Source organism: Salmo salar, chromosome 22 (assembly GCF_965601325.2).
Source record: "Salmo salar chromosome 22, fSalSal1, whole genome shotgun sequence".
Taxonomy (NCBI): Eukaryota; Metazoa; Chordata; class Actinopteri; order Salmoniformes; family Salmonidae; genus Salmo; species Salmo salar.
In genome coordinates, this window is record NC_138312.1 from 16,625,573 (window position 1) to 16,645,974 (window position 20,402).

At 42.8% G+C, this 20,402-nt stretch overlaps 1 pseudogene; it reads right to left on the reverse strand.

Moving 5' to 3' along the window:
- Nucleotides 1-1,693: 1,693 nt before the first annotated feature.
- Nucleotides 1,694-14,552, reverse strand: LOC106582779 (uncharacterized; annotated as a pseudogene).
- Between the last annotated feature and the right edge of the window lie 5,850 nt (nt 14,553-20,402).

The following is a 20,402-nucleotide window of genomic DNA, read 5'->3' on the forward strand; positions in this document are numbered from 1 at the left end:
GACAATATCGTCTATTATCCTCAGTAATTTTCCATCCAAGTTGTCAGACCCTGGTGGCTTGTCATTGTTGATAGACAACAATAATTTCAACAATAGATAACAACAGTTATTCCAATACTCAATATTAACTATATATATATATATATATATATATATATATATATATATATATATATATATATATATATAGCAGACCAGTTGTTATTGCTCTCAGATAATGGCATACAACGTCCTTTATAGCCCAACATTGAAACAGCTAGTATCCTGACTCTAGACCGCCCCTTTGTGGCCATCTGATGAAATGCCTAACAAAAAACCTGCTCTAGGCACATTTACACATTTATGTTTATTAGCTCATTCTCAATAAATTCTCACATTAACTGATTACAGGAATCTAATTTCTGATATTTTCCTGTGAGGAAAATAAAATAATTCAAAGTTCAGAGTTGTGTATCTACCAAGCAGGTTTGGGATGTCTTCGACATCAAATCCAACTGAAATGCAGAGATCATCAGATCTTTCCATATCTAAATGGGATCCTCTCACTCACTCGCTCAGTTAATGACCAGACCCCATTATGTAAATCTGAGTACAGCCACTAATAGTGAGAAGTTGCTCACACAAACACGAGCACTGTCTCATTGCATAGATGGTGCTAATTGGACACTCCTTTGGTATAATTGCAGTGACTGAGGCCGTGCCCTCAGCTAACCTCTCCTTTAAGTATTGTTTTGCAGCACGTAAACAGTACAGGGAGCAATTAAGACGCGGCTCGTAAGCACCACTTGGGGGACCAATCAGCAAAACCATGAGAGAAGAGCTGAACAGGGGAGGGACAGGGGTATGCTATGGTACCCAGGGAAACACACAACCACAGCCCAGGAGCCTGTCAAACAGGGAGATATTACACATTTCTATGCAACAATGTCTAGCTAGTTTAGAAACCTTACTTTAGTGTACAGTCCCCATAAGGGTTACGTTATAGTAAGAAGAAACCATTTTCTTTTGATCAAAAAAAGAAAGTTTATTTTTACAGGTGTGATAGTGTTTAGTTGAGGGACAGACTGTCTTGTGTACAGTATCTTGCCATACACATCTCTGTACAGTGGAGCAACTTTAGAGGATCCCCTTTCGCCATCTACTTTCCCCAATCCAGTACGTACTGTACTTGCTTGCACAGTCGAAAAGAGCATGAGTTTAGCGTATTAATATCTTGAACTACTGTATGAATCATTTTCAACTACTTGGCACTGACGAAACAAAATACCTCTGACGAGGCCAATGGTTTGAATACTTGTTTATAAGAGTCACTCACAGAGGCAAGCGATTAAAGGGTTTCTGTATGAAAAAAACAGATTTGCACCATGTAGAAGGGTCAGCGTATTAAGGATGTGCTTTACTGTCAAGAAAATGATCATAGATATAATATAAAAGCACAATTGTGTCTAAATAAATATGACCCATTTATTGGAAGAGTACAGTATGAAACTTAACAAAATAATCTCCAATCTGACATAATGGTAAACCAGTGAGGTAATCACCCTGACCTAATCTCTCGATGTTATTCCATTCTCCCTGTGGAGATCATTCACAGTAGGTGCCTATTCCCAAGAGTGATCCAAGAGTGGAACAAAGAAAGTATCTCCCTCTCTGTGTGATCCAAGGGTGGAACAAAGAAAGTATCTCCCTCTCTCTACCACAGACTTTGCCCACCCTCTATGACTAAGTTATGCCCTGTCATGTAGTCGGAGGCGTCAGATGCCAAGTAGACCACTGCAGCTTGCAGGTCTGTCACTAGAGCCAGTCGTCCAGCAGGGATATCTGACAGCCAGCGCTGCACCAGAGGCCTCAGACTCTCTGAGTGGATGAGAGAGGTGTCAACAATCCCCCTGAAATGAGAGAGGGAGAGACAAGGATGGAGGGAGAAAAAAATTCAACAAGAGGAATCAGAGACATCAGACTTCAGAGCCAGGAGTGACAGCGGCATCGTGTTTCAGAGCCACCACTTTGGTGACAAAAATAAACCCAATTATCCTCAGAGAAAGGGCACGGCGCAGCATCTCTGATGGTATTTACAGTGGGACTCGTGCCGTTTAATGACTGGCACGACGCAGGAAGCGCCACCGGGTACGATGGGACCCTGGGTGTAATTTGCCTTCAGGAGCCTGTAGATAAGCACTTTCTCTGCGTCTTGCTCACAATCTCACTTTGATTCCTGCCTGATATGTGCTTGAGCTGGTTTGATTCTCAGGCAGAGTGCTTGAGTGGCATTTAAAGGAAACAGGTGTGTTGGTACTGTAGGCATTTCCTCGTCTGATTTCCTCCTCTGAGACATAGGTACTTTCAAGTCTAGACGATGCCTCTTCCAGTCTAATGTCAGCATTAGTGTATCATGACCAATAATGTTCTCTCCACCTAATTAAATATATAACTTGGATAAACATGTCAACATATCTGTGTTTAATGTGAGACGACTTCAGGCTTTTCACACAATCAATATGACAGTAGCTAAAAGCTTCACGGTCGACTCATCTTTAGCCCAGACCTAACATGTTTGGCCTACAGTATTCCAGGCTGTGCCTTGATACAAATTCCAACATTTGGATAAATTAGTGCCTCCAAGGAGCATGTGACACCATAGTTAACATATTCCACCTCAATTATATTTCTCTTCAGCACCCAGTTATCTGGAACCTTTCCTGGCAATCAGAGGTGCTGTTTTCCCTCAACCAATTTTGTAGATAATGCAGCTTATCACCGGTGCGGCTAAAGTTGCCAATGAAATCAGGCTGCAGTCAACCTCGCACTCGCTAATTGTGTCCCTTTTTTATGCATATTTACCGACTGTCACTTCAAAGAAATCAGCAGCCCATTGAGACAGCCAGTTAGCAGGGGGAAAGAATTGCTTCTTTGCAAATTAAAATGAGCAAACAAGCTGGCGATAAATAAAGCAAAGCGGCGAATGGCGCATGAACGGGCGCTTTGTTCTGGGGCTGTGACGGGGCCCGCACGCCGAGCCGAGTCACTGGACGGATTTGCTCAGGGATGGCTGTGGCTAAGGGATGCGCCACTGAACACACAGGCAGAACGCTTTCTCAGTTCTCGTCTTCCCGCCGCACGGCTTCAAAGACAAACATACACAAACAACAAGCTATTGTCGTGGAGCCACTTGTAGTGATGATGCTAATTTGATTCCCTAATTGAATATAACAATTAGAGCAAGTGTTTGGTTGATTCATCCCTCAAGACGTCATCCAATTAAGCTTGAGCACATTGTTTGAGGACTTAAATTGGTGCCTCATTCTCAAATGGAGCTATTCCAGTGGAGAAAATCACTCAATCACTGCTCAGCACTATAGTTCTGTAATGATGTGATATACTGCACTTGGCAGCTCAATAAAAAAAAAAATACATGGACTTTTTGTATGTGTACATTCTTAATCCAAGTGAGGATTGAAATCTCCTTTTTATATGTGCCTATAAGTGATGTGTAAACTGTTTTGGCATGGTGATACAGTACCTGACATTGATACTATACTGTAGGTCTATTCTGTTTATAACAAACATGGGAGACAAACACTTACAGCGAGATGCAGTTGACTCGGACCCCTCTGTCTATCCACTCTGTGCCAAGTGTCTGTGTCAGTTTGAGCACTCCTGCCTTTGAGGTGTTGTAGGCAAGCTGCTTCTGTGGATGGGGCACTGCAGAGGAGGGGGACAGGCAAAATAACAAAGATACCACTGTCAACCAATGTGAACATGTCACCTGTTTTATCTCTGACCATGTAAGTTGCACTCAATGTCTAAAAACCAAACCTTACCCCTTTAACAACCATGAAACACATTCAATACACACTTTCTCCGAGAGTACCCCTGTATGTAATTCATTTGGAGCGTTGCTTCATTTCAATCATAACTCAGCTCCCTGCTTTCATACTGGATGGTACATGAAAACACCTCCATTAGCTGCTGGGGACCCCGTGGATGAAGCCATGTCAAATTAATTGCTTGTAATGTCCAGTTTTGCACCGTGTTCAGCAACAAAGGCAACACCATTTGTTTGCCTTGACCATCACAGATGCTGCACACTGCATGGGATGCTGGGACAGCGGCTCATTTTCCTCTGGTTGATTAATCATCACAAGGAAGCCTCCAAGTTACATACAACTTTAGTAGTTAACCTCGTCGCCCCGTGATCTCACTGCCAAATTGCTTCGGTCGGGACTGAGATGATAAATATGACACAGCTGCAGAGAGGCAGGGGCCGGTCCTGGGGAGACAGACTGGACTGGAGCTTCTGTTTAGAAAGTAAAATAGCTGATGTGAGAAGAGGATGCTTCCATGGTGGAGTGAGGAGGCTGAGGAGGAGGTGCAGGCCCCTGGGTTGGGCCCCAGCCCAGGAGGAGAGGAAGAGCACGTGAGGAGGAGCAGAGCCCAGGGCTTACACCCAGATTGAAGGTGAAAGCCGATTTATCAGGACAGGAAACACAGCTAAAAAAAGCCTAACAGTGCTAATCCTCACTGAAGACCCGATGATACGGCTCCAAAATACCATTCAAAACAGGCCTTCATCCTTCAAATACACCTGCATTGATGTTTTCCGTCTTTAAGAGCAGTAATCCTTAGAGAGGTAGAAAGAGAGGCAGAAGGAGAGCACTCTCTAAAACCCTCTAACATTCACCCTGCTACTTATTGCCCATTCTAAGTGGGGGAAAACAAGCCCTTTCATCAGGCAGGCCTACACAGACTCAAGTCCTCAGGACAGAAAGATTGGTTCTTATTAAAGAAAGGATACCTTGTTCTTATGTACGTTAACATGCTGGTGGCAACTGCAGGTATATCTAGGGCTGTTGCGGTGACCGTATTACTGCCACGCCGGCGGTCAGTGTCACAAAGGCAGCCAAATTCCACGTGACCGTTTAGTCACGGTAACTAGGCTTCTCCAAGCTCTGATGCTGCTGATGGACATTAGTATCCTACCAGACTTGCTAACTGCCTGGTACTCAGCACTCTATTGTCCCTCTAATCAGCTTTCTATAGGCTAAGGCTACTATATGTATTTCTCAACATTCCTAATATTAAGCACATTGCTTATATTTACAACAGGAGTATAGCCTACCTGGTTGGCATGAAAATGAACCACGGGAAAAGTGTCCTCCATTCGCTATTTAAGTGCATACTGTAGATTATATTTTTTCCTGCTGCCCCTGTTTCGATACAGGTGTATGATAAGGGTCCATTCTAAATCAAAACAAATTTCACACATATACTAAATAACATATGTAAAGACCAGATTAAATCAAGAATAGTCTGATGGGTGACAATATTAGCCTATCACTTGTGAATTATATATTATCACTTGTGAAATCTGCTTTTTTGGTGTGACTTTTTTGAATCATAGTTGCACACATCATGTAGCCTAGCCCCTAGGCCTATATGTTTTAATAAGGTTTGTATCACAACTAAAGTGGCCAAATAATTTCTTAAAATTAAGCACATTAATCCACTTTCCAAGGGGTGTAGAACCTAACTAGCATACATAAGCTGCGCATTTCAAATTTGGGGAAGATAATTTGCACCATAAAAAAATGTACCTTTATAATAAAAGCATTACATGCATAATTGCATTTGCGATATTGGTGTTTTCCCGCTAATGGAACATTCACGCTTATAGCCTACTGCCATGTGCGCATCGCTGAGCTTATAATGTGAAGAAACAGCCTAATAGTTTATCTACATTTTAAGCTAAACATTCTGATCTGATGCGTCAGCCACATTGCATACAAAAGGTTTTTGATACTAGTGGTAGTATCAATTTGGGAACTATCGCAGCCTCACAACTGTCCCAGACTCTGTTTGGAATATGTATTTCTCGCACAGAATAGGTCGACTTCTGTACTATGGGTAATAATATATTGACATAGGCTAGTGCTTTTGCTGTTCATTAGGCCTACTCATCTTGTTGGCTGACGAAAAGTAAATGTGGACAGTTCTTCCAATATCTTCAATGTGCATGTCGGAATTGGATAAGGACGTGCGCAGTTGCGTCCCCGGTGTCTGTCTTCACTTGTAGCCTATGAGAAAGACCCGATCACGTGATGGAGAGCCATGTGTGTGAGAGCACTTAAGTCAAAACAAATCAAATCTAATTTTATTGGTCACATACACATGGTTAGCCGATGTTATTACGAGTGTAGCAAAATGTTTGTGCTTCTAGTTCCGACAGTGCAGCAATATCTAACATGTAATCTAACAATTCCACAACAACTACCTAATACACACAAATCTAAGTAAAGGAAAGGGCACAATGGCCACTGGCCACAAAATGTATGTATTTTTTTAGGGTGCATTACGGCCACACAAAGGGGATGCTGCCGTGAAATTCGAGACATTATCAAGTGCTTGTCAAATTGTGAATGAGTGACTGATGAAGTGTGTACAGCCTGCGCAAAAAACAAAGCAGAGCTCATGCCTTTCAAGCAACTTTTTTCTAATCATCACTAGAGTCGCATCATGCAGCCTTACAATGTATTAAAAATCAAAACATATAGCCCAACGTTTGTAGAACAACTAAAGTTACATTAATAACTCATATAGGAATAATTATTTCTTTGTTAACTGCTCAACACAGAATAGCCGTATGTGCACACTCCCTCAAATAATTTGGAGAAAATATCCTTTCTATTTTACTCAGCTTTGTTCAATTGTATTCTTTATACTATAAAATAATGCCATGGAATTCTAAGGAAATCTTGTCTGCTAAAGGAACTAGTGTTGCCCACAGCCATTTGGCATAGGCAGATCAGGACATTACATAACGACAACTATTTCTTCATATCATGCTTCTTTATACCTGTCTAAAATAAGTAATGGATTTATGGTGAAGGAGAAGGCTATATTGCATGGATTTAGACTTTTTTAAATGTAGATGTTTTAAATGTAGATGTTCCAAATGTCTGCATCAGTGGCTTGTAGGCTATGTGTGGAAGCCAGGAGATGCTAAATGTGTTTATGTTAATTCAATGGTCAATTACCGTGAGACCGAAAGTTATTTGCTTGACAATCACTGGCTGATGAAATTATGTGACCGCCACAGCCCTAGGTATATTCATTTGAATGACAGTGCCGCTGCCATGACTCCCTCTATTCTGCTCAGTCAGGTCAAACACTGTACATCCTCTTCCCAATACAGTCAAACAGCATGAAAAATATGGCCATATATATAATGGAATATATATTGTTAGCATGTATAAATACACTATATATACAAAAGTATGTGGAAACCCCTTCAAAATTAGTGAATTTGGCTATTTCAGCCACACCCGTTGCTGACAGGTGTATAAAATCGAGCACACAGCCATGCAATCTCCATAGGGAAATATAGAATGGCCTCAGTGACTTTCAACGTAGCACCGTCATAGGATGCCACCTTTCCAACAAGTCAGTTCGTCAAATTTCTGCCCTGCTAAAGCTTCCCCGGTCAACTGTAAGTGCTGTTATTGTGAAGTGGAAATGTCTAAGAGCAACAACGGCTTAGTCGCAAAGTGGTAGGCCACACCAGCTCACAGAACGGGACCGCCAAGTGCTGATCGCGTAGTGCGTAAAAATTGTCTGTCCTCAGTTGCAACACTCATTACTGAGTTCCAAACTGCCTCTGGAAGCAACGTCAGCACAAGAACTGTTCATCGGGAGCTTCATGACATTAGTTTCCATGGCCAAGCAGCCACACACAAGCCTAAAATCACCATGCGCAATACCAAGCTTTGGCTGGAGTGGTGTAAAGCTCGGCACCATTGGACTCTGTTTAAGCATGACAATGCCCTCGTGCACAAAGCGAGGTACATACAGAAATAGTTTGTCGAGATCAGTGTAGAAGAATTTGACTGGCCTGCACAGAGCCCTGACCTCAACCTCCATTGAATACCTTTGGGATGAATTGGAACGCCGACTGCGAGCCAGGTCTAATCGCCAAACATCAGTGCCCGACCTCACTAATGCTCTTGTGGCTGAATGGAAGCAAGTCCCCACAGAAATGTTCCAACATCTAGTGGAAAGCCTTCCCAGAAGAGTGGTGGCTGTTATAGCAGCAAAGCGGGGATCAACTCCATATTAATGCTCATGATTTTTGATTTTGGAATGAGATGTTCGACGAGCAGGTGTCCACATATTTTTGGTAATGTAGTGTACATTTAATGCTCCTCCTCCTGTGTGTCCGACCATCATTCTCTTGAGATGGAGAGGGGGGAAAAACACATTTTATTCAGCAGATGGACAAAAAGCTGTCATTGTGCATTTTAATTGGACATTCACGGCTGCTTTTTGGTACCCTACTTGGCTAGAACAAGTCCCATCTGATTATGCATTATGACAATATTATAACAGATGTCCAGACCAATAAAGTAAATTCCTTCAGGACTGCTGGTAATGTGAGTAATTGATCACTTTTTTTATGCCGGCCTCTATTTACCAGCATGGCCCTGTTTTACAGATTGCCCCTGTAGTTGGGACTGAGGCCCATATGGTACAGGAGTTTATTGGCGATTTGACTATACTGCTGATGAAGTGCTGCTGTTCCTCTGGAGGAACCTGTAGGAGGATTTCAACTGGGCTGTGAATAACTCAGATTTCACAATGCACTCAGTAAAATCTGAAAGCATCTTCCGCTGCTTAAACACGGCCCTTGGCACAGGCAGGGTTGTTGCACAGGAACACCCTTTACATGTTGGACCTCAGGTTGCCTTTCTTCCACATCCTCCCCACAGCTCAGGAGTCGGATGTTTATTATGATGCAAAACTGCCTTTATGAGCAGCAATCACAACGGTGCGTTTGCAGCGGGAGAATAATGGGGGGTGGATAAATCACTATAGCATTGGCCTGAATAAACAGTTATACGATGAAGATTAGCAGTAGTAGCAATTATACTGTTAGACATAGATTGCATTTGAGAAATGGGTCACCAAGTTCTCTTCCTCTAATGTCACTTTAAGCTCACTAAAAGACACTGACATGGCAATACCATAGAAGCCCAGTCAAGTCTGTTTGCAACGCTACAGAAACAAACAGTATACAATTATGTTCTGGTGCAAAACAGCACTGTGATGTGTATTACATGTACTTCTCAGTGTAGGAGACATCAATGCAGCAACAAAGCTCATCTCATTATTCTTCACTTGACTCACCATTCTTCACTTGGCTCACAATACATGGAGATGAAAGGAAGACAAATATACAGGATAGATAGAATCATCACTCACCTATTAGACTGGCCATGGATGCTGTGTCAATAATCTTCCCATATCCTTGCTTCAGCATCACATTACCTGCAGCCTGAGGCAAGAATTCAGGGGGAATGGACGCATATTAGGAACATTCTTCACACTTTTAGTATTGACACCCTATTGCTGCATTTCCATTGAAGATTTACCCCAGTGTTTTACCCAAAAGGCTCAGACCATCTTTGCAGGCCGGCACCCGTGTCTCACTGGACCATGGCTCTGACGGTACGGATCTAACTTAAAGGCAAGGCCCTTGGTACTTTTCAGCTACAGTCTTGAATGATGCAGAGGTTGTTGATTCTGTTCGCCACAAATCTTTAGTGGCCGACCACAAGTCTTTAGTCTTTAGAGCGACAGGTAGACTAGCGGTTAGAGTGTTGGGCTACCTGTCGCTACCTACCCGAGCCGACAAGGTGAAACATCTGTCGATGTGCCCTTGAGCAAGTAAATTAACCCTCATTTACTCCAGCTGAACCTGTAAAACAACACATTTCACTGCACCTATCTGGTGTATGTGACAATAAAACATCATTTTTGTAAGTCTTTTTTTTTTCCACAGTCCTGATAGAAACACAATATCACTAGAGCTGACATTAACATAAAACATTAGCGGCTCACTGGTGTGGGGGTAAGTCACAATGGAAAAGCACCATTAGTGTACACTTTTCATTATTATTCATACTTACTCAAAGACCCTAACTCAAACTCTCCTATATATTTAATGTGTAACTTACAGGCCAAACATTCCACCCAAGACAGTTAGACATGTAAGCTGAACTGAAATGCAAACTACATTTTTCTTTGACACAGTTATGACCCTCTGAGTGATGGAAAAGATCAAACAGGCCTACAGTAGTATACAGTAGAGGAGTTAAACACCTGACAGGACATGAAGTCTCCCTCAAGTTGGCATCAAAGGTTTGGTCCCACTCTTCCTGACTGGTGTCTTCACTGGCTGAGTTCATGTGTACCCCTGCATTGTTGCATGCTATTTGGATCTCTCCCCATTTGGAGACAATGCTGTCAATCATCCTCTCAACATTCACAGATTTGCCGATGTCAGCAGTAATTGCAATACAATTGATCCCTGTATTAAAAAATAGCGGCTGTTTAAAATGTGACAATAGGAAACATTTCTAGACTAAGGATTAACAAGGGTAACCGGGATCCCGGGACAGTCCCGGAAAACAATCTCCACATTTCAGCTCAAAAAATTATGACAAGACACAGGAAATTACAAAATTTGCCCCAAATATTGCACTAATGCAATTCCACAAAATGCACAACATGCACAGCAGTAGATTAGCAAAATAATTATAGCATATTATCCAAACAGGTTGTCACATGGAAGCCTTTAGCCTAGTGTATTTACTTCACACAAAGTCACCACTCCACATGCGACCTGAAAAAAGTTAATACACCCTACAGGAAACCCCTACAGTATAGCTCATAAAATAACATGTCTCTTTGAGCTGTCATTGCGACTCTTCCAACAGTCCCAAATTTGACAGGCCTATGCACAATTCACTACATAGGCATCTCTGTCACAGACAGACTGTTAAGAATTCAGAGGCATGAGGGAAAATTCTATCATCTTCTCCTGTCCTAGAGCCTAGGCTATTTTTCTATCCAGTTCCAATCCCACATGAATCTCGCATGAAAATTCCTAACTTTATTCTGTAATCCATAGGTAGCATTATCAAAACACGTCTCTCGCCTATGCATGTCAAAATCTCTGCGCTGTCTCGTACTTGCTGCCCATTTGAGCGCTTCGGTAGAGAATGTGTGATCAACAAACGGTATGAAAGTAGACACAGATATTATTAAAACAGTGTTGGTCCCCGTTAGATACCTTGATATTTAAACTATTTCCCCTTTTCATCTCCACGTTATTCATGAGCTAATCTGCATAATCATCAACTTGAACTTGCCAAATATAGGAGATATTCTGTCATTAGTTTAAGGAGGTTATCTAGCAAGCTTATTAGCAACTTTGGTCATTTCACTTTAGTTTGACTACCGTTACAAAGTTTGTATGATTCGACAAAGCTATATTCGGGGTGCAATCTGTGTGTCCTGAGTGCGCTCTGTGTGGAGATAGTCTACTGCTGAAATGTGCTGAATTAATTGAGGAACATGATAAATAAGAATTTATGAAAGGCCTGTTTCGCAATCCACAACAATGTCACTGGCGATGAAAGATAGCTACTTTATCACTACGAAATATACATTTTATTTGCTCTGAAATCATTACATAGTGGCCCAGCCAAGCCAACAAGATGGCACAGCGCCTCTCTTACTTTGGGAGAACCCTGGCATATTAACCATATCTTGGTTTTAAACACTTTAAATGGACACTTCTTGTTTCTCCCTGGGACTCTCTGGATGAATATGAATTATTCCCCGTATTGAAACTGTCACGACTTCCGCCGAAGTCGGTCCCTCTCCTTGTTCGGGCGGTGTTCGGCGGTCGACGTCACCGACCTTCTAGCCATCGCTGATCCATTTTTCATTATCCATTTGTTTTGTCTTGTCTTCCATCACACCTGGTTCCAATCTCATCAATTACATGTTGTGTATTTAACCCTCTGTTTCCCCTCATGTCCTCCTTGTCTGTGATCGTTTGTTGTATGTATTGGCGCAAGTTATGTTCTGGTGTGCGACGGGTTTTGCACCCTCTTATTTTATTTTGTATATTTTGGTTTTTGGAGTTTTTTTGTATATTCATTAAACTCCTCGGTTTATACAAAGTTCACTCTCCTGCGCCTGACTTCCCTGCCACCAGAATGCAACCATAACAGAAACTTGGTAGATTTTTGGGAAAATATTAATCCCTATTCTATACTGATAATATTGAAATAATTTATATAATTCGTCTCCATATGTAAAACATGGTGCACATTAAAGTTTTTTTTTTACATATAATATAGTCAGTTGGCCCTGGAATTTTACAATATACAGTATTTCCTCTACTTGTCCGTGACAGTAGAGCACCATCTGCTGGCAAATACATGGAAGTGTAATATGAAATGCCAACTGTAACATACAATCATAGTGTTGTGTTCTATTGACAAGCCCTTATCTTTTAGTGTGAGCTCCTCAGCCACGCCCTCAGCCTTCCCTTGGTCCAGGTCCACGACAGCCACCTTGGCTCCTGCCTCTCCTAGAGCATGTGCGAACGCCCTGCCTATACCCTGGCCTGCCCCTGTCACATAGGCCACCCTGCCGTCCAGACACATCAGTCCAGGATCGACCTCCCGTTCACACCCCGGAATATCGCATTGTATGTTACCTTGCTCTGAGACACAAGTTGTGAGTAGTAAACGATCAGGGAAAAAGTCTGTATGAGCTGTTAAGTACTGTAAAGGCACCATTTGACTTATGGTAGTAGTAACCACCGTTGCCAATGAACAATGATAGTACCAATGCTAAAAGTACTAAATGTGGTTCTGAGGATGTGTCTTACATTACCTGTGTACCTGCACATGCTGGTGCCATGGGTACTCTGCGGATGATGCTGATCCCATCTCTGAGAGGAAGAATGACCTTGAAAACAAAACACTTCTTCATTAACACAAGAGAAAATACCCTGTAATAATCAGGCACTACAAGCCATGTCTCTCCATTGACCTGCTCCACACGAGGATCACTTGTGACAAACTGGTTAAAATCTCGAAGCGCAAGTCCGTTTTCATCAGAGGTGTCCTTTAGGTAGACCTTAGGCTTGAACAGAGAGTTATCCACACATATCACACCACTCAGCCGTAGGAGGTTGTGGTCCAGGATGAACTTGTAGTAGTTCATGTAGTTGTTCTTGTCTGCGTCGAGGAAGACCATGTCAAACTGCTCGGCTGCTGCAGCCAATTCCTTTAAAAGAGACAATATTATCACAGCACTGAACCATTCACTGTCATTGAGCTAAATGTATGGATACAGTGTATTTTCATTTACCCCTACCAGTCACTCAAATAACAGGGGTAATGGTTATGTTATATAGCATAGCCTACTTACTACACGCATCATACCTATTACACTTTTAATATAAATAGTTATGTTTCCATAAGTGACGTGGTTTGCATTGTATATCCACATAACTTCATAACCTGGTTATTAAACGTGCAGATCAACATGTGAAATCACTGCAGGCTAATGCAACATGCTTTAACTAGTCACCTTCAAGGTATCCATGGCAGAACCAATCTTTACTGTTATCTTCCTGCCATGTGGAGACTTGTCAAATATGGGCTGAGCAAATTCTTTAAGATATGGCTCGAACTCACAGGCAACCAGTGAACCATCCTCGGGCAGTCCTTCAGCCATTGACAGAGCCCCATAGCCTGTGAACATGCCTATCTCAAGGATCGTCTTGGCTTTACTCATGTGGACCAGCATTTTCAGAGTCTGGCCTGCCAATTAAACATAATGAAAGACAAATATTTAGCACATTTAAATATGTATCTCTCTAACCATGCATCCACTCAACTCTACCCAATGCAGGTAATAAAGACAGCTCAACTTCCGCATGCCCTGTGATGTGACACACTCTTTTGGAAGCCGGAACTGAGTTTTGCCCTCCTCGACAACTTTCTCCCAGTTGTGTTCCATCGTTTTCCTACAGATCAGTAAGAGGTTCAGTATGAGAAACCATGCATGTGTACTGTGTTTGTGGGACAGACACGGGAAATACTCACTGATACAGTTCAGCAAGAGGTGCACTTTCCTGGCTGCTCATTTTCTCCAGGTAGCCGTCTAGACCACACGCTTATGTCCAGGGCCTTCTGTAGGTTGACCCTCAGCTCCTCTGGAATGTTGGCATTGCCGTCTGCTATCTCAATGGCTTTGGTTAAGAAATCCACCATGAATTCCATCGGGGTGTCAGAGACTGCAGAGAATACAAGACAAACAAACTGTACACAAGCCTATACGGCATAGGCCTAATGAGTACTGTAGACCATTATACAAATACAAAATTAGAGACAGGGAGGCTAAAAAAAATAAGGTGATGATTAAGGTGAAGGAGTAATTCTAATGATAAAGACGTGTTATAATCTGACAAGTCAGACTACTCTGTGTCATAACAGAACTACACCACTAGGTGGACACAGAGCTCTACCAAAGACTGATGAAACCTGGAAGGAGGACAGATGAATTACTGCAACAGGTTGGATTATAACTTTTGCGTATTTGTAGCCTATTTAATTGAATTCAAATCAATATTATAATGTTACATTTTTAAAAGCAAATATAACTCAGTGAGTACCGTCCGACACCCACATCCATGGACGTTGAAAAGATATTGAAATTTGGTCTGTCCGCCCTGGTCTCTATTTCAATGTCCACAGATGTCGTTTTTTTCCCCTTCTATGATTGGTTCAGATTTGGTCCGGTCCAGACCGGCCTTGATTTCAACATCCACAGACATCTGGTCCGGACTTGACTTGATCTGAACATAGACGTTTATGATTGGTTCAGATTTGGTTCAGTCCGGACCAAATCTGTGCCAATCATAGATTTCTATGTGTCACAAGTTTGGAAAGTACAGTAATGTAGAGTATAGTTCAGTACAACACAGTAGACCATAGTACAGTACAACACAGTATAGCAAGTACAGTATAATGTACTATATTGTAAAGTACCCTACTGTACTTTACTGAATGGAATAATGGTGCCGGAGGGGATGGCTGCCGTTTTGCGGGCTCCTAACCAATTCTGCTTATTTGTGTTTTTTTTCACATTCTTTGTCAATTATTTTCAACATAATGTTTCTGCTACTGTCTCTTATGGCTGAAAAGAGCTTATGGATATCAGAACAGCGATTACTCACCTCGAACTGGACAAAGATTTTTTGTTTAATGAGTCTGACGAAGGATATACTGTTGCTTCCGGACCAGGCCCAAAACCGCGAGTGGGTTAACCCGCCTCTACCATCCGTTCTATTGGCCAACGTGCAATCACTGGAGAATAAACTGGATGAGCTCCTTCAAGACTATCCTACCAACGGGACATTAAAAACTGCAATATCTTCTGTTTCACAGAGTCGTGGCTGAAAGACGACATGGATAATATACAGTTGGCTGGGTTTTCCGTGCTTCGGAAAGACAGAACAGCAAACACCACAAACTGATGCTGGCACTAAGACCACACTCAAACAGAAGCGGCGCTCCTAGTAGCCGGGGACTTTAATGCAGGCAAACTTAAATCCGTTTTACCTCATTTCTGCCAGCATGTCACATGTGCAACCAGAGAAAAAATAACTTTAGACCACCTTTACTCCACACACACAGATGCATAGAAAGCTCTCCCTCGCCCTCTATTTGGCAAATCTGACCAGTGACTCGCTAAATACGGAAATGGTCATATGACGCGGCTGTTACGCTACAGGACTGTTTTGCTAAAAATAACGACAGCAAACAGTTCCGTCAGGCAACAATCACAAAACGGAAAACAACTACCCACGAAAACTAAAGGAAAAAGGCTGCCTAAGTATGGCTTCCAATCAGAGACAACGATAGACACCTGCCTCTGATTGGAAACCATACCCGGCCAAAACATAGAAAACGAAACATAGAATGCCCACCCACCTATCACACCCTGGCCTAGCTAAACAGAGAAAACACAGCTCTCCTAGGTCAGAGTGTGACAGTACCCCCCCCCCCCCCCCCCACCCAAATGTGCGGACTCCCGGCCGCAAACCTGAACCTATTGGGCAGGGTCCGGGTGGGCATCTATAATTGGCGGCGGCTCTGGTTCGGGGTGTAGCCCCCACACCGCCCGCTGATCCTCCCGCTTCTGTGTCGCCGGAGGAACTGCCGACCGCCGCTGAAGACTGGGGCCTGCAGGCCGCCGCTGAAGACTCGGGGCTGTAGGCCGTCGCTGAAGACTCGGGGCTGCAGGCCGTCGCTGAAGACTCGGGGCTGCAGACCGTCGCTGAAGACTCGGGGCTGCAGACCGTCGCTGAAGACTCGGGGCTGCAGACCGTCGCTGAAGACTCGGGGCTGCAGACCGTCGCTGAAGACTCGGGGCTGCAGACCGTCGCTGAAGACTCGGGGCTGCAGACCGTCGCTGAAGACTCGGGGCTGCAGAGTGTCGCTGAAGACTCTGGGCTGCAAAGCGTCGCTGAAGACTCTGGCTCCGGGCTGAGGAGCGTCGCTGGAGGCTCCGGGCTGAGGAGCGTTGCTGGAGGCTCCGGGCTGAGGAGCGTCGCTGGAGGCTCCGGGCTGGGGAGCGTCTCTGTAGGTTCCGAACTGGGGACCTTCGCTGCAGGCTCCGTGCCATGGATCATCACTACTGGTTCCGCGCCATGGATCATCACTGGAGGCTTTGTGCCATGAATCATCACTGGAGGCTCCGGGCCATGGATCATCACTGGAGGCTTCGTGCCATGGATCATCCCTACAGGCTCCGGGCCATGGATCATCACTGGAGGCTTCGTGCCATGGATCATCCCTACAGGCACCGGGCCATGGATCATCACTGGAGGCTTCGTGCCATGGATCATCCCTACAGGCTCCGGGCCATGGATCATCACTGGAGGCTTCGTGCCATGGATTATCACTGGAGGCTTCGGTCCATTGATCATCACTGGAGGCTCCTACGGGGAGCTGGAACCGGTCTCACCAGACTGGGGAGACGCACTGAGGACCGCGTGCTCAAAGCAGGCACCGGCTGTACTGGGCTATGGAGGCGTACTGGAGGAAGAGTGCGAGGAGCAGGCACAGGATCTACCAGTCTATGGAGGCGCACTGGAGAGAGAGTGCGAGAAGCAGGCACAGGATGTACTGTGCTATGGAGGCGCACTGGAGAGAGAGTGCGAGAGGCAGGCACATGCTCACCAAACACTTGTCCAATACTTGTTCCCCTGGGAGGCGCTCCTCTTCTGCCCCTAACTCCTCCAAAACCCAAGATATACTCCTCCTTATCTCCTTAATGGTCCGTAGCTCCATATCACGCTGCTCTGTCACAGGCGTCGTATAGAGGAGACCAAGGCGCAGCGTGTAGTGCTCATTGTTAAATATTTTAATGAAAAAACGAACACTAGACAAAATAACAAAACGACAGCAAACAATCAGAGACAACGATAGACACCTGCCTCTGATTGGAAACCATACCTGGCCAAAACATAGAAAACGAAATATAGAATGCCCACCCACCTATCACACCCTGGCCTAGCTAAACAGAGAAAACACAGCTCTCCTAGGTCAGAGCGTGCATGAACAGGGAGTACAGGAGGGGACTGAGCACGCACCCCTGAGGGGCCACCGTGTTGAGGATCAGCTTGGCAGATGTGTTGTTACCTACCCTTTCCACATGGGGGAGGCCCAGGGTCCTAACCTTAGTGATGAGCTTTGAGGGAATTATGTTGTTGAACGCTCAACTGTAGACAATGAATACCATTCTCACGTAGCTGTTCCTTTTGTCAAGGTGGGAAAATGCAGTGTGGCATGCAATAGAGGTTGCACTTGATTTGATTTGATTTGAACTCTACTGTACTGTGCTGTACCGTGCTGTCAAACTTGTGATACTGGCTAAATCTTTTTACATTTACATTTTGGGCTTTTAGCAAACATTCTTAGCTAGAGCGACTTACGGTCAGTGCATTCAACGAAGGTAGAACCAAATATCACAGTCATAACAAGAAACACATTTCTGTAACCGTTACTGAGAATTTTATTGTAGTTTAAGTGTTCTGTTCGTTTTTTCTGTTGGTTTGAAAACTTTGAACATGATCATTGGCAGTTCTAAAGCTTTTGAAAAAGTTAACATAAGTGCATGTGACAAATGGGAGTAATAATACATATTCCATAATGCAATTTTCAGTTTGCTCCATTTTCCTATTTTAATTTTTTTAAATTCAATGTGATATAATGCTTTCTTCATTTACATGTATATATACGGTTGAAATTTGCCCATAGAAACAATGACCAAAAAATAAGTATTTTCAAGGTCAGTCAAATATGTATTTTCAATGTCCGGAAAATATGTATTTTCAACATCTGAAAATGTTTTATTTTTAACATCCGGAAAAGAGACGAAAATGAACATAATTTCAACGTCTGGAAAATACGCATTTTCAACGTCATTCTGATAACTGGGAATCGATTATGTGTAGACTATGTTCAAGTTTCCGGTCATCTTTCCAGTTGATATTTGCCCTCCTGCATCCTACAGACAGCAACTATGTAGCCTAGCCTATCAACAACATCAGCTCATTCATTCCAGCCTGGTCTCATAGGCTAGACGTAACATAATAAATGTAAATCCAGTACACTTAAATTAGTATTATATGTTACGTTTGCTATGGTTACAAAGACAGATGGTTTCTTAAGGCAAAAACGAAAGAATTGTGTTTGGTCAGGTGGATGGGTGGACGTATAGCCAAAGGTTGTGAGTTCGAATTTCATCTTGGACAATTATAGCATTGTAGCTAATTAGCAACTATGTATTACTTTTGACCTACTTTGCATGGAAGCTAACCCTTCCCCTAAAACTAACCTTAAGAAACCCTTTAACCTAACTCCTAAACTTAACCCTAACCCCTAGCCTAACTAACATTAGCCAGCTAGTTAATGTTAGCAACCTAGCCACCTAGCTAGAATTCGTAACATATCATACATTTTACATATTTGTAACATAGTGTACGTTTTTCAAATTTTCTAAATATTGTACATTTTGTAAATTCGTAACATGTAGTATGTTTCGTAAATTTCTAACATATAATACGAATTGTAATTCGTCACATATTGTACGAATTGTAATTCGTCACATGTTGTACGAAATGGGTGACTGACATCCACAAGTTAATAAATACCATACGAAACGTAACAAATACTAAGATAAAATAAGGTTTGCAAAATAACGTTCAAAATAATACGAAATGCTCTGAAACCAGGTTGTTCATTAGAGTTTCAGAGAGAAAAAAAAGACCGACAGAGGCATTTCAAGGGTGCCCGCTCCGCTACGCAACGCTGGGAAAATAATCAATTAAAACGTCAACATAATGGCATTGTATCTCGACCATACCTTTGGCAGCGTGCATGGTGAATGCCCACGACGTTCGTAAAACAAAATTCTCAACAAGTAGTCAACTCGGTTAGGTCCCACAAAAGCGGCTTGCGAAGCAGCAGGGACTATCTAACGTTACCTAAAAACCCGTTTCTGTTTTGTAAATTGGTTTTGATTGATGACTTACGAAACACGCCGAAAAAACGATGCATTTTTCCTAGAAAACCGTGACCATTATTCTATCAGTGGCAAACTTTTCGTGTAAACCTTTCCCAACAAAGTGTATTCTCCATAGTGAGGGTCTTTTTACTGACATCAAGTGGGCACAAACCAGTCTTCTGTTGTAGACTATGTCAACGGAGCTGAAAGACTGCATAATTGCATGCCAAGTCATGCGCTACTGTATCTGTCCTGGGACTTTTGAACCTTACGAGCTGTCCAGTCTATCAGGCATCCACAAGTGTGAAAATCCAAGTGTGTAAACTGAATTTGCTTGTAATACAGTGGCTGGTAAGGTTGACCTGTGAACATTAATCTGGTGCCACAAACACACACTTTGTCCTGTAACTGTTGCTATAACTTAACATACATCAACTAAACTAAAATGTTATTACCTTAAAGTAAATTTGGCATACACAAAAACATGGTAGACTAACGCTGATAGAAAGATGTCAAATGATCCCCAAAATCTTTCTCATGTTCATCAGTTACCCTACTGAGAGCAGATTTTCTGGATATAGGAAACAAGTCTGAGGTAGGGTCAGAAGTAGGCTAAATACATGATCCTCACAGGCTGCCTACCAGTTATTAAAAAAATGTTTTTACTTTACTGTGTAATACATGTTCATTTACAAATGTTTGTACCTTGCATTTTGCATATTTCGAGGGAATTTAAAGACTTGACTTAGATATAGATGTGTGATCACATGCAGTTACACATTAAATATGTATTAAAGTATTGATGTGGAGTCAGAAGCTGCTTGTAATTAATTGCAGTGATTATTTTATTAAGCAGCCTAAATATTTTCTATATAAAAAAAATTGTAATTCCCTCTTTACATAAATCTCTACCTTCTTTACGTCACTGAACCAAATTGTATAACAACCGATCACGTGGGGCCACG